The sequence below is a fragment of the Passer montanus genome, unplaced genomic scaffold (assembly GCF_014805655.1).
Source record: "Passer montanus isolate IOZ18808 unplaced genomic scaffold, ASM1480565v1 scaffold17, whole genome shotgun sequence".
Lineage (NCBI taxonomy): Eukaryota > Metazoa > Chordata > Aves > Passeriformes > Passeridae > Passer > Passer montanus.
This window is the reverse complement of record NW_024364270.1, coordinates 9234304-9244441: the sequence shown is the minus strand read 5'-3', so window position 1 is coordinate 9244441 and position 10138 is coordinate 9234304. Positions and strand designations below refer to the sequence as shown.

Genomic DNA, 10138 nt, shown 5'->3' with positions numbered 1-10138 from the left:
ATTTAGCACTAAAATTAACTACATTCAGATAACTCATCTGTTTAAAAAACCCCTGAGAAACACATGCACATAGATCTTTGCAAGTCTGAGTGTAAGCAAAAACAAGGGAAATACAATCACAGAGTATAATATTGTAATAAAACATCAGAACACGTAAAAATCCTCAGTCACCAAGTTATTGGCTTCATATGGACTCATAATTAATTCATAGTCTGCTTTTACATGGCTGGGAGAAAGGACATAAACCAAGAATGTGGGGTTTTGTTGTTTTCCCCTCTGTGACTTCTTGTCTGCCAGATTCCAAGTGAAAAGAAACCAAAGCTGGCATTACACAAAATTTAATTCAGATGAAACTTCAGATACTAAAGTCATTGAGTATACATTGCCTCAATAAAAAATGAGATGTTTGCAAGCTGCCTTGATGTGGTCTGCAAGGTCTAGTACATAAAAAAAGCAGCCTAGTGAATTGTCAAATGCTACTGAAGTGAATAAAAAGAAACCCCCTCTGGCCCTTTATTCCTTCTTTATTCTCTTACAATTACTGTGCAGATACAATACTCCAGATAAAATAGACAGTTATAAACCAGCATTCTGAAACAGAATGATTTCTTCTATCACTAAGTCACTGCAATACAATTTGAAAAAAAACAAAGAGAACCAATAATTTACTATTTTTTTGAGTGTTTACGCCATTTCAATTTTTCATACAGTAAAAGAAGAATTATGACTCTTGTCTCTTCCCTGAAGATGCCAATGGTAATCATAACTTCTTAGAGGTTAAGTCTCTTCATTATGTTCAAGGTGCCCAAACTATGATAAAGTATGACAAAGTAACACTGACAGTTTTGGATGTCTTCCTGCTTAGGCATTAGTAGTGCTTTCTAACTGGCATCAGAGACCATGTTCAAAGCATATAAAGGGCAACTTACAGAGCAAGACTACTGTCAATTTATTTCTATTTGCTATATTTCAGCCTGAATATATGGAAAATAATTAGACATATATAAATCAAAACTCTGAAGAACTACAGATATGACTGTGACTACTGCTACTGTGACTCTGCTCATCTTGTTGGAGTGAATTTCACTGTTCTTACTCAGCTGTAGTTTATTCTCAGATCCCACAGTGTGTATGTGGGGCTAGTGATTGAAATTAACATCTAGTTAATTATGTTGTAGCCTGAACTTGATTAAAACTCACTGCAGCTGTGTAAATTCCGAAAAATTAGTTTAATTAATACTGCCATGAGATGCATTGCAGTGGCTGAGGGTAGCTACAGCAGCATCCATGGTTCTGCTTGACTTTCCTCATCAATAAGTAACCCACAAAGAATGTTAACAAGAAAAATGGCTGGTGAACAGATCTTGTCTTAGAAAGTTTTCTCTGCAGAAGTGACTCAGTTATTGTATCCCTTCTTTCTCGAAGAAGATAATATAAGCCAGAAATCTCTCATTGTGAATGAAATAAAATATAGTATGAAAATAAAAAAGAATAAAATGTCTTTATCTAGATAGAAGACAAATCCAACTATTTTTGTAGATCTTTAGGTTGTGTTATTATTGTTATGTAGAAGATGTTTGAATTATGGGTAAGAATGTTTGAATGAAGGTAAGATACAGAATGATACCTTGAATAGCAAAGAATACAAGAGGTACTGTATTATAAAATCTGGTTTTATTTTCAACTGCTTGTATTTTTGTATTTGCCACATAAAAACTTGACAAAAGCAGGCCTCTCAATATAGAAGTGGTAAAAAGTCTTTAAATGGAACTTCATTAAGGAAATATTTTTAAAAAATCCATGTTCTTGCTGTTAAACTTTTTTAATTTTGATCTTGTACATTTAAAGAGTGAATCTTTTTTCCATCTTATCTGCTCCGTATGAGATATTCTGTGTACTATGGAAAAAAAAAAAAAAGGAATTTGTATTTCAGACCAAGAATTAGAAGGAAAAAAAAAAAAAGAAATGTAGAGACCTAGAATGTCCTGAGTTGGAAGGGATCCATCAGGATCATTGAGTCCAGCTTCTGGCCCTGCACAGAACACCCCAAGAATCACACCATGTGCCTGAGAGCATTGTTCAAACACTTCTTGAAATCCGATCTTCTTGTAATACAATTTTAATTGATTTGTATTAAATTGAACTAAAATCTCCTGATTTTATAAGGGATATATAATAGATATATTTAACTACCATAGATCCATATTTCACTGCAAAAGTCAGGACAAAAATCTCTGTGTTTGGTTTTGTAGTTGTTTTATAAATAACTAAGGAGGCTGCAGCTTTAGGTCTGAGACAGAATGATTAGGCTGCTGAATTTACTCACAAAGGCATAGCTTAATCCTACAGCTATTGGTAGCAGTATTCTTGGATCATTGTCAGTTTTAGAGAAATTATCTTTTGTTTGTCTGCTACTTGTCCGATTTATATTAGTTCTTCTGGAAATGTTTTAGGGGGCAGGAAAACATTGATACACAGACTTATCTGGCTCCAGAATTAGAAATATTAACATTGGAGAGAGGCTGAAAATTTAAAAATGTAAGAAGAGGAAGTTTACATTCATACATGGAAATACATATTGTGAGTAGACACAGAAAATCCTGGATATTGAAAAAGTTTATCAAAATCAATAGGAATAGCCAAATACTGTAACTGTAAGAATGTACATAAATCTTTGCAGGATCCAAGGATTCATTAGTAAGTTTTGTTTCATGATGAATATATCTATTTGAACAAAATAAACCAAAAGTCTTTGATAATCAATCAATTTCAAAATCAGTTGAAAACGAAATTAAGTAATCTGTTACTGTTAAAAAAAAATAAAAAAAACCCCTTAAATATGGTTGGTTTATTTTTTTCTACAAAAATGTGATGTTTACTGGAAAAAATAGCCACTTATCTTTCCTCACTTCATGCTTCTCTCTTCACCTAAATTAGTGAAAAATATTTTCTTAAGATTACACTTTTTTTTCCTAAGGAGCTTTCAAATTAAGGTTGTTTGTTTCTCTTTTAACATCCATGAATAATATATTTTCAATTAGACTTTAAATGTTCCAAACAATGACATAAATGTAATACTACATGGACATGTGCAAGTTTAACTGTATAATTTTTAGTAGTTCTCAGTACTGCAATTAGGAAAGCATTAGGGATGGTGTTCGATGTCAGCAAATGAAGGACCTAGGGATCAGTATTTTGCCTTTATTATAGCAGATTACTTCCCTTAATTATCTGTCTGGGTGTTCAATTTTTTGACAGAAACAGATTATAAGTAAGAAATTGGAAGCATGGTTGTCCTCTGTCTGACATATGCATGTATTTTTAATGGCTGACTGCAGAATTTTCACCTCTGGATGTGAATATGTGCTTTGCTATTTCTAATCCAACCTGATATTTCTAATTCTCTTCTAGTAAAACATGTCTGTGTCAGTTGTAGTCTTCCACTGGTCTGCATTTATCCTTGAGAGAGCATCTTTTGTTAGGAGTTTTCCTTTTCTACTCCCAGGTGGCACTGTTGAGAGCAGTTTCCTATGACCCTACCTATTCTCCCACAATACGCTTAAATCAAAGGGATCTTAGTGCACATTCACTACTTATCCCCTGAAATAATACTCTCTCTTTGCAAATTTACTTTCTGCATCCTTCATCCTGGCCTCTTCCATACATATACAGTGCCAAAAGAAAAGATGCTATAAGAAGACAATGTGTCACACAAGCATACAGACTTGTAGGTTAGATTGAATCCATACCTGATGGATTTCAGGTGTTTACTGAGTAGAAAAGGTCTGTGTTGGTGGGAGAAGGGAAGCCAGAAACTGATGGCTGGCCCCTGGTTGACATAATTCCTGAGGAAACTTTCAACAGTTATTTTAAGATCACATAGACAAACCTTGCTGAGTTAATCATGTTAGTCTGAAAGACATTTCAAAGTGAGCTAGGCCGATTGTGGGCACTGCTTAACTCAGCCCAGAAAGGAAGGTATAGAAACTGAAATGTCAGCTCAGCTTCAGGCTGTAGATTGCTTATATGTCTGTTAATTATCTTAACTGTTTAATGATAATTAGTTTAAATGGCAAAGCTGAGATCAATTTTTGGCAGATGCTCAGGTAAGGAGTGATAGCTGGACAGGCTCCCCTGTCTCTGAGTTAATGAAGCCTCTAAAGGGAAATATTAAGCTTGTTCAGGCCATGACAAAAAGCAGTATCTGAGTGATGATGAAACCATAGCTAGCCAGGCAGTCTGCACAACAGCTTTGCTCAGCAGGGACAGAAGGAAGAACTCCTTGAAGTACAGAACTCAGGGTGTATATACCTCCTGGGAGCATAGGATGATTCATTGGTAGCAGTGCTACAATTTGGAAGAGCAGTTGGTAAATTTGCTAGGTGCAAATATCTGAAGCTTTGCTGTGTGCCTGCCTCTCGAGGCTATGCAAAAAAAGTGTGAGCAGGCTGAGAAAGACCTTTATAAAGGGATGAAGCCTTCCTATGCCCAGGTGAGAACAAAGATCCACAAAATGGGCAGTTTGCACTGGGAACATGTATTCTTGAAGGTCCAGAACTACTCAGATCAGGCTATTTCTGTTGTCCTGATGTGATCAGATATGCCCCATGTATCAGTAGCTAACCTAATCAGTGTAGAGCTGGGTAAGAGCATAGTAATCCTAACTTCAAAAGAGAAATTAAATGAATAACAAATTCCAAAACCTAATAAATGTTTAGCTCATAAGCAGTTAAAATTCCACCAGCAGAATGAAGGCTGCTAGATGTGTTGTACAAAGTGCAGTAGATACTTTGTGGGACAGCCAAATACCGTGTCAGTAGCAAAAATGCCGTGTCAGTAGCAAGGGCTTCAAGTGAGATGTTGCAAAACTGAGAGATTCAACAAAATGGGGCAGCTGAGTTTCACTTTGAACTGCTTTAAGGTAAGTAATATAAGGAACATGTTCAGCTTGACACAGTACCAAATTTTGAATTGATGTTTACAATTAAGGAAAAACATTTTACAGTCATTTTGGACAGCTGTCTGAAATCACTGTCTTATAATGCAGCAGCAATCAACATGGTCAGCAAGGTATTGAGTATCATCAAGGAGTACATGAAGATCAAGACAAAACTGAAGTTCTGTAAGGAGACAAGAACAGTTAGAAAAGGCAATGAGGAAAGACAGGGATTTCAGTTTAGAGAGGAAGTTCAGAGAAGGCTGAGCAAGAAGTTGAATTTGGAGATATTATTCTCTAAGACCCACAGAAAAAGAATTAGAGGGCATTTAAACTAGAAAAGGTTGATTTGAACAGGAAGAAAGCAATTCTTTATACATGAGGCAGTGATCTTCTGCAAGTTGCTACTACTGAAGGCCATAGAAGCAGAGGGTATAATCAGTTAAAAAAAAAAAGCAGATTTATAGAAAATATTTATTCATATGGAAAATAAGAGATTAGGGAAGGGAGCACACTCTAGTATCATAAATATAGTAGTTGCAGGTCCTGGGAAAATAGAGGGAAAGCAGACATAAGAAAGTTTTCAGGCTTGTCTCCTCCCCTGAAATATTCTGTTGACATTGTCTGAGACAGAATACTGTGCTAGGTGGACAAGTTCCCTAACCTGGAGAGTACTAATTATGTTCTGATGTGGGTGAATTTAGCTGGACTTTCTGGAATAGCAATAAATACTAATGACTATTCATGAGAGAAAAGTGAAGATCCATCATCTGTTTGAAAGTATATTAGGACATGACCTGGTTCATGTGTGAATGAATGCTCCAGAATAACCCAGTGCTGAAAATAAGTCTTACCAGAATGCCTTCTTTATCTGTGGTCTCCAAAAATCGTGGTATCCTTGTTTTGGGTGATGAAAGTCGACTTTATCTTGTATGCTTTCAGCATTGAAATGATAAGACTGTAGCATGAGGACAATAAAAAGGGTATAGAGGAGATACATTACTTAAAAAGAGAAAAGATATTTATATATGGGCAAATAAAGATGAAAAGATGACAATGACAAAACACGCTTTAATAATACTGGATAGAGGCCCTGTAGATACATTTGAAATTTCTGTGGTATGTCAGTAAATTTTCTAAGTTTGTTCATCTGTTTTATAGTTTTCATTTCCTATAATTTTTTTCCACACTTGCACATCATATTAGGTAAAAACAATACTTCCCTTTTCTGTTGACACTGTGAAAGGATATCTGTCTGATTCAAATAATCTGGGAAAGAGTTAATTCTAATACTTAAACTGTACAGCAAGTATTTTTCAGGTCACTTTGAGGGTAATGCTATCTTTTCAGCACTGTAATAATGATATAATAAAAACAGTTTAATTGTCACAGATGAGGCAATGCAGTGTTTATATAGTTTATGGTTTACATATAAACTATAGCAATATACTTTTTTGCTATATTTTTATATATAAACTATAGCAAAATCTTCACACAAATATTTGTATTTTTCACATTTATGGCCATCCCTCTCTGGCTGGGCATATCTTAGTTATTTCATCCATGCAGGGAAATTGCTGCCTTACAGCTGTATAAACACTGAAAATCAGGTTGACTAATTAGCTAACCTCTTCCTGTGTTTATTTATGCTAATAGGTTTACTCACTTATGCTCTCTTAATGTGGGCTGGAAAAGACTGACTTTGTGATTTTAAGCAGTTTTAAATGCTTAAAATGTTTTTTCTAGAAAAGTCCTAGATAAAGATGCAAGACCATGTGCCAGAGATTCAGAGGGCAGTTCACTCTGTGCTATTTTATTCCTACTTTGTAATGCTTCTGTGTAATGGTGAGAGGTAGTTTTGATAGAATAATTTCATCAAAAGAATCCATTTCTGTACATAAAAAAATTTTGTTAGTTGAAGTGAGACATGTCAAAATGTGCAGTTTTACAGAGAGAGAAACTTATAATATGGCAATAGAGTTGCACAGCATTTCTGTATCCTGACAAAAAAATGAACAAGTGATTCCTATCTGCTATCTATAATGAGTTCAGTGAACTTTCTCTGTAGCTGGTAATGAGATCCAGCTGATAAGAGTTGTTAGTCAAAATGATGTTGGTGACAGAGCTACGTGAGGTTATTGAGGATAGGAGGATCAGTCGTCTTTCTCTCTTGTGAGGAGCAGGTTGAACAGTCAGAACTCTGGCTGCTGGCAGGTGGATACTGACTCCTGGGGAAGGATCTGGCTTCTGGAGGTGGACCCCATGAGGCACCAGTACAGGCTAAAAAGATATATATATATTGGGATTTAGGCTGCAACTTTACCTTGCCTTTTCTGTTCCTAAGTGTGATAAAACTGTGTTGTAGTCCCATGGAAAAATCTTCTTTCTTTTTTTGTTTCTCCAATTCTCTAGAGAGGAGCTGCACTGCCTATTACCAGCCTTGAAGACTTTGTTCAGGATCTGCACAGCCCAGTGGAGATAGTGTGGAGATATTTTTTTACCTAGATGTATCCAGCTTGCTGCTGGATACATCTAGGTAAAAAAACCACGAAACCCAAAATAAAACAACAAGCAAAAAAACCCCTGAACCAACCCAACAAACCTAGTTAAAGCTGGCATTTATGAATTAGTGCTGTAATTACAAGGTTAGATCATGAGGCTTCTGAGTAGTAAAATATTAATAATTGAAATATCAGTGTCTTTGGCATGCAGAATGTGCCACCAAATAAAGTGTAGGACAGAACTAAGTGCCAAGGATTCTTTAAGGAGCAAGTAAAACATCCTTGTATGGTTCATCTCTGCAAACACTGGGATTTTTCTCTATAGAATGAAGGCTTAGAATGAAGACTGCTTGCCTGTTTTTCTTCATATGGGCCTTGGACAGAAATGAGGAAAGGAAAAACAATTTCACAGATGAATCTGCTCAACTGATCAGGGAGAAAGCCTTAAGGAAGACAACTGAGGAAGCTTATTGGAAAGCTGCATGGTAAATTTGAATAGATGAAACAAACCATAAAACCTCCAGAGAGGATTCACTGTTCATATAAAATTCTTGATTTTTGAAATGAGGAAATATTATTTTTAAATTTATTTTATTTAGGAAACTTATATAAATGAAAAATTTCTCCTTGCCTTTGTACCTATTGCATATATTATGTTGTATGTCTTGGAATGAAAGAGAGAACTGTCTTTTCAGGTGATCTCCTTGTGGTATCTGAGCACAGCTTTTATATAATTAGAAATCTGCCGCTGCATGGTCCCCTCCAGATGGAGGCAAGGAAAAAGAGATGGTGGTGTGACTGAACAACACTCATGCTGCTGTGGAAGACTGCTCAGATGAGGTGGGTGCAGGCAATTGGTTCACGTAGCTCGGGGAAGAGAGGAGTGACAACAGGTATTTCAAAGAAAGCTGATTTTAGGCCAGCATGAGGAGGACTAGAGGGTAAACTTTGGTTTAGATCAGCTGGCTGTACCTGTTGAGAGGGTTAGCTGGTTGTGTAACTGATTACTTTATTTTATTTATTTCTCAAGTTAATGAAGAATGTGAGTGTTTTCCCGAGCTAGCCTGACTAACATGGAGGAAGGGTGTAAGCTGTTCAATAGGGTATAAAAAGACAGGCAACGAAATGAACTTAGATAGAAACAGGCTTGGGCTGGATTCAATACAAATATTCCCTCCTGGTGACTGGGGATACCCAGTGTCATCATAACAAACATATAAGGACCAGTAATAGGAATCGTATTTGCACTGTGATCCTACTGTATGTTGAACTGCTATGTTCTGCTTGTATTGTGATTTCACTGCTCTGTCATATCCCTCTGCTAAATCAAAATCCAGTGTAGCATGAAATATCTTCAAATAAGTAAGTTTAGCATTAAACATTAAACCCTTCTTGTGTGAAATGTCTAAGAGAAGCTGCTCAGAGAGTAATGAATTCTGACAGGGAATACAGGTTAAAAAGGGATTTTATTTTCAAAGTCTATTTTTCAGCTCCTATAGACACATATCAGACATGAGTAGGGAAGGGAGGGGAAGTCAGGGAAATTGCCAGTGTGTTGTGTCCAGCTGTTATTTCTTAATGTGACTTTGTGTTGAATTTCATATTACATAAAAAGTGGTTTTTATTGAAGCAACAGAATAGTTCTCTGCAAATAAACCAGTTTTCTGATAATTGACAATCAGGTACTTTATATATAAAACATGCTTAGCTTGCCACTAGGTGCCCCCACAACCATAGGAATGTTAATTGTACAAAACTGATACAATAAAATGTTTTGAAGAAAGTGTAGGCTGTTAGAAGTCTCTGACAAGTATTATTTATGCTATACCCTATATCAAAGATTTGACAGTATTATAAAATCGTTGGGTTTTACATGTCATATAGCTTTAAAATGTTTTTTAAACGCAGTTAAGCTAAATGTTCCTTCCCTACCCCCCATTCTACACCTTAAAATAATCTATTATCACCATATTTCTATTTTTTCTGATTTTTTTCCAATAAAAATGGAGTAGTGTGTGTAAATGGTTTGCAAATAATTTTCTATGTCAGCCAAAGATTTGCATGAGATCAATTACCAAAAATAATTAGTCTTCTAAAATAGAAATTTCTATCTGATTATTTATTCAGGGTCATATGTGTGATTTTTGGCTGGGACAGGATAGCTGAAGACCAGGCCTATGAAAGTTTTGGCTTCTATGCAGTTAGCTGTACTTGTGGCAGCTTAAAAGGGTTCAAGTCACTACTGGCTGGGTGTTTAGATCACTAAATAAAATTTCATGTTGACTCAGTAGAAATCCTCATTGCATTTTATATTTTGCTGAGTAGTGGGCTATGGTATAGTGTAGCAAAAAAAGGATTTAGATGAGGAAAAATTATTGGGATTTGTCTCTGTGTTTAAACTCTGTCATGCCTCTTATTAGCTGGATATATATATAAAATAATCAATATTTTGCCATTGTATTTTATTAATACAGGAAGGAATAATAAAAGTTCACAAGACCATGAGATGAGAGATTTCAGGAGAAGGATAGAAATTATTGATTTTGGGCAAGCATCACTTGTAGACTTCAGCTGTGAAGGCTAGACATCATAGTAACTGCAAAATAAACATTTCTATTTCCAGAGACAGAGAATAGACTGTTATTCCAGGTAGCCCATCAATCAAGAGAACTGCTTAAGAAAACAGCGACTTAGCTATTCT

General features: G+C 35.7%; 1 long non-coding RNA gene across 1 annotated transcript; it reads left to right on the top strand.

Annotated features, from left to right (window-relative positions):
* The first annotated feature begins 4852 nt into the window (after nt 1-4852).
* Nucleotides 4853-8268, top strand: LOC120499749. Its single transcript, XR_005626958.1, has 3 exons — nt 4853-4921; nt 7763-7922; nt 8133-8268. It is a non-coding gene; the product is annotated as an uncharacterized LOC120499749 (long non-coding RNA).
* Nucleotides 8269-10138: the final 1870 nt, after the last annotated feature.